The following is a 6,000-nucleotide window of genomic DNA, read 5'->3' on the forward strand; positions in this document are numbered from 1 at the left end:
TAACACTCCTTGAAACTATTTCTTATCACCCTTCTTCTTTTTGTTACCATTAGGAGAGAGAACCTTTTCCTTTCATATTGGTAGAGAATGCATCATTGTTGGGTACCACATGCTCAATGTTGGGACTTTGGAGACCCTCTTATTAATTCAAGAGATTCAACCACTATGCCAATGATTACCTCACAGATAGTCTCTCACATATGAATCCACATTTGATTGTAGTGAACGCACAAGATATATCTCCAAGCACGAAGAATGCTTTCACACATCCCACAATAGGCTCCCAAATCCTCTATGGCCTTCATTGTGCAAGAGGAGAGCATGGATAAGGCATGAGAGAGTACATTAGAAGAGAAGGAGGCCTCATACTTGGTCCCTCACAACACACACACTCTCTCTTTCCCTCAATCTCAACCTCTCTTCCCCTCTCTCTCTCTCTCCCATGAGACAAAAGCAATATTGCAAGAGTCAAAAGCTAGCATGGACAAGAATAGAAAGTTCCATTCTTTCTCATCCTTCTTATACAAGTTTTTAGGGTTAGGATTTCCATGTCTCCCTTGGGCATTCTATCCTTCTATATCTTAAAGTATGCACTTACAGCATGGTGTGACAAGATCAAAGAGTATGATGTAGGCTTGGTCGTCATAGTCATCTATATGGATGACTTGATTTAATTGGTAATAAGTGGGATTGATAATCTTAAGGGCCTTTTGAAGCACAAGTTTGAGATAAAGCATTTGGATGGGCTTTGGTATTGAGGTGATCATATGTGGTGATGGTATATGACTTAGTGTCCCAATGGCAATATGGCTGGAATATTATCCAAGTATGGTGTGACAACATCATGTAAGCCTCTTTTAGTGCCATTGAAGAAAAATGTAAAGTTGAGGGGATGATATAGAAGATCCTACTATATTCAAGAGGATAGTAGGGAGTTTGATCTATATATCTATCAAAAGACCAAACTTGAGCTATGCTATTAGACTTATTAGTTAATTTATGTAGGTACATATGAAGTCTCATTTGGAAGAGTTTATGTAGATACCTATGAAGTCTCATTTGGAAGCAATCAGATGCATTTTGAGATATGTGAAGTTTTCCTTACAAAATTGAAATTTTAATGAGACAAATAAGGATGTATAGGTGTTTGGGTACACAAATGTAGATTGGGCTAGTAGAATGTCTAATAGAAGATCTACTAGTGGGTTCGTGTTTTCCCTTGGTAATGTAATAGTTAGTTGGAGCAATAAAAACCAACCTACAACTGCTTTATCAAGTACAAAGGTAGAGTATAAAGGTGCCACTCTAGCAACATGTGAGGTGGCTTAAAAGCTTATTGGGTGATTTGTATGTGCAGGTACATGTTCTAATTGCCCTTCAGTGTGACAACATGAGTGGTATATACTTGGCTAGGAACCTTTTGTTTCCTACTAGGACAAAACACATTGAGGTGCATTACCATTTTGTGAGAGAGAATATACTTACATGTGAGATTGACTATATGTTAGTACACAATATCATGTAGCTAATATATTTACAAAAGCATTGGATGCAGAGAAGATTTAAGGATTTCACAGCTTACTTGGAGTTGCAAAGATGCAATTAAGATTGAGAGGGATTGTTGAGATGGCAAGCTCAAGATATGCAGACATTGAAGATGGATCTCCTAGATAGATGGTTTTGAACATCTACACTTAGCATATTGGTGATCATTATAATTATCACATGGCCACTAACTTATTACTAATTATATTTCATTAGTTACATCTATGCATAACTAGAATAGTTATAGCATCAATCAATTAGTGTAGTCAATTATGTACTATTTGACTTAGTATGCAACTTTCCTTTATGTTGTATCTTATTTATACTTTGTGCACGTTGCATTGTGAGAGGAAGAATGAAAAAAAACTAGCAAGGAAATATTCTCTCTTTCCACTCTAGAAGAGGCTAGGGTTCCTTGAAAGGTGGTTAGTCCTTTTGTTTTCAGTTTAATATTAGTGCACTTTCTTCTAGTTTTGGAACTTTTCTTTCCTACTATTGACCCATTAACAATTATCAGTCCCAAAAGGCTAATTATTCCTCTTTTTTTACTTTACTCTTTTGTGATAGCATTAACTAGACTTGCGATTGTGTCCTTGTCCTTGATCATTCAAACAGACTTAGAGGGACCAAAGACATGATCACCTTGCACATGTTAGCTTTTTGTTTAGGGTAATACAGGTACATGTGAGTGATTCTACACTTAGCACACCATGGATCAAACTCCTTGTCCTTAGGCTATTCTTACTTTTGAGGGGTCCAAAAGCACAAAAAGTTATGGTCCCTCATGGTTGGATTATCCATGTTCCCTTCCATGTCCTACCATCATGATTGGCATTGGATGGTAGTCCATGAGGATGGGATGGCCTTCTTTGTCGTAATAGAAAAAGTGATTCATGTACTTCTCATTTTCTAGTGGTTCTTCAACATAGTATATAGGATCATCACTAGAGAGATGAGTAATGATTAAAAGCTTGGAGGTTTAGGGATGATTGAGAAATTAATCTCCACTCTTTGAGTTGCTTGTCTTTTATTTGACAAAGTTGATCATTCTAGTTGTGGTTGTCTTAGGTATGAAAGACCATGATTGAACCACTAATAATTAGAAGTTTTTGTTATGGCCTAGGAGTCTTTGTGGTGCTCTATAGTAAATGGTGCTAAGAATTGTGTGGTGGGGGGACTTGCTTGAGTTATTATGTTGTAAACACACACAATACATGCAAGAAGAATCTCACTCAAGAACACAAGAAGAGATATGGATCCCAAACAAAGAAAGCTACCACAATCAAAGTTTTAATAGATCATAATCATGAGCAATACTTAGCTATCTAGATAAGGTTAAGGCAGTACAAGAGGAATTACCCCACAAAACAAGCAATAGAGGGCATGGATATACCTAAGCATATCTAATATACCATGTATCTTGATCCCCATTGGACCTTGAATAATTGGAAACACAAATGATGAGCCACAAAACCACAATCAACAACAGGGACCAACATATAGAGGAAAATACAGCATGGAGCATACACAATTCCAATATTAAGAAATTGAGCCAAGTGTTACTGTAGCCTTGGTTTCCATGAATGTCACAAAATCCCTTACAAACTTTGATAAAAGGAAGCTTAGCCATTTGGCATGCTTATAAGAGCTAGATTAACAAAAGAAATGCACCTAGAACCTCTATCTTAGATTCTCACTACCATAAAATACCCAACCTAGCTACCACTTTGAATCTAGAAGCCCTAGGTGTGAAATTTTTCTAGGAAGGAGTAGAGCATCATACCTCATCCCGATGAAATCCATAATTGACTCCACAAGATAATGAATAATTGACACAAGGTTTGGATTCAACATAGGCAACCAGAAAGTGCTTTGTGACTAGGAAAATCCCCCCATTCAGAAGTCTACTTCAACTAGAATGTCTCGTTGATGGATTTAAAGTTTGTTTGTTGGGAGTGGTCAAAGATTGGCCAATCAAGATTGCAAGAGTTTAATTTTCAATATAAATGACATCAAGAATAGAGGCGATTATTTTCTACTTGACGGCCGCCTAAGAAGCCTCCAAATACGTGGGCAAAATGATTGTGTGAAGCCATTGTATTGATTAAGGTTTTAGGATGGAAATTTATGTTTTCTTTACTTCTAAATTACCCACATAAAAGTATCATTTCATTTATCTCTGTAGTCCAACTATCAACCAATAATAACTTTCTTTACTTATTTACTATCATTTTATCGTTACCATCTAACCTCTCAATTTGAACTACAACTCATAGATTATAAACTTCAATAAACTCAAGAATTAAATCAAAGAAAAAATTATTTTAAAAAACTTATTTCATCCATAATCTCTATTAATCCTTTAATATAAACCCTAATATTCACTAATTATCATTTCAGCCCTAAACATCATTTTACAAAAGAAGTACCTAAAAACGGAATCCATTCTTAATAAAAGTCTAGGAGCATGTTCTCCATAGAAAATAAAATATAGTCTCTTTTTACTTCATCTATTAATTACTTCATTATCAAGGATTATTAATTTTCTATTATTACAGTCCACAAAAATAAAAAACATTCATAGAAATTATATTTGGCCATAAATCATCAAACCCAATTAACCATACATCCATCATGATACATGTAGTTGATATACTTGTTTACAACCATAAATTCCTCTATTTCCTCTTAATATTCACTAATCATTACTAAAAAATACCCAAAAGCTACCATTTCCACACTTAAAAATTCAACAACTTAAATTCTAGACATCCATTTCACTTAAGATATCATGAGTGAATGCATTATCACATAACACAGCTATTTTTTTGTTTTTATCCCTAATCCTCCATTAACACTCTTAATTATCACTAATTAGGACTAAAAACAACCATTTTTAGCACTAAAATGCATATATCTCTCACTAAACTCATTTTCAGGATATGAGATTTCCTCTTTAGGTCCTTCTTAATGTTTTCTTACTCTGTTTTTACTTGTCTCTCATTAACATCATGCACAATTCTTAATTTTCACTAAATGTGGTAAAAAAATAGAGTTTTTACTCTAATTTCAGCCATTCCTTTATCATTTTAACGCATCCAATGCAAGAAATTTGTTTCTTTTGTTCCATTTTAGCTTCAAAAATCAGAAACTGAATGCATATGATCACAAAACGTCAATTATTTCCATTTCTTGATCAAATTTCAATGAAAATCAACATACCTGATTAACCAAGTAATTAGAGTCTTTCCACCGTGTTCGAGAGTGCTGATGCTTGCTCCTCCACTCCCTTCGCTTCTAGAAATCAGTAAACTTCTTAATCTTCCACTCCTCTCACTAATATTCACTAATCCTCTCTAAATCTTGCAGAAATTCTCTCTCTCAATACCCAAGAATGGTTCCCAAGAATGGAATGAGGCTGAAGGAGATGCAAGAGGGGATCAAATGCAGCCTTCCATTGCTGGAAATGAGGCACAGAATCAGAGAAATATACTCTTGCATGATGGCGCCCACCATTTTTTTGTGTCTTCTTCTCCCTTCCTTCAACCTCTCTCTTCACAAGACACTCTCCACATAACTTGATCAACCTCTTTTCAAAAATTGACCATTTCCCACTTGAACCGGTTTCTTTTTGCATCTCTTCACATCTCTAGACATAATTTGTCCCCTGCCCATAGCTTCTTAACCCGAATTTTTTGTATGCATGCTAAATTATACCCATCTTTCTACCCATCTCCAATTTGTCTACGCTTTCCACTTAAAAATTTCTTGCATCTACCTTCTACCACTTAATATTTTTATCTTCCCTAAAATTTCCACTAAAACATATCCTAACTCTCAACTTCTAAATCCTCCCCCAACACTACTCAAATATGGCTTTACATCTCTATTTTTAATTAAAATTTATGAAAAATAATACAGAGCCAAAACTCTTCAGTTTTGCCAAAAGATAGTGTAAAAAGGGCATAAAATAAGGAGTTATCACTACCATGCACTAATCACATGATTGAAAGAGTGGTTGGAAAAGAAACTTACAACTTCCTCAACAAGTTTTTTGGATATAACCAGATACAACTCAATCCAAATGACATGCCAAAAATTGCCTTTCCCATGGAATGGGAAGTATTCACCTACATAGTCATGTTATTTGTCTTAACCAATGCTTTGACCACTTTCAACACCTAATGTGAATCGTACTCAAAGACGTTAAGATGATGGCTTGAGGTTTTTTTCAATTACCTTTGTGTCCATTCTAGTTGGAAGAAATCCTTGAGAACTTTGACTGGTCATTGAAAAGTCTTAATAGTATTGGCTATCCTTGAATGCTTTAAAATGATAATCTTAGATTAAGCATGGCATCATTCTAGCTCATGTGGTATCCAAGAATGGCATTACTATTAACACTACTAAGATTAGAATGATAATGGATCTCCCACCACTTACAAACCAAAAGGG

The sequence above is a fragment of the Lygodium microphyllum genome, chromosome 16 (assembly GCF_053477565.2).
Source record: "Lygodium microphyllum isolate KBCC chromosome 16, Lygodium_microphyllum_v1.1.10, whole genome shotgun sequence".
NCBI classification, from domain to species: Eukaryota; Viridiplantae; Streptophyta; class Polypodiopsida; order Schizaeales; family Lygodiaceae; genus Lygodium; species Lygodium microphyllum.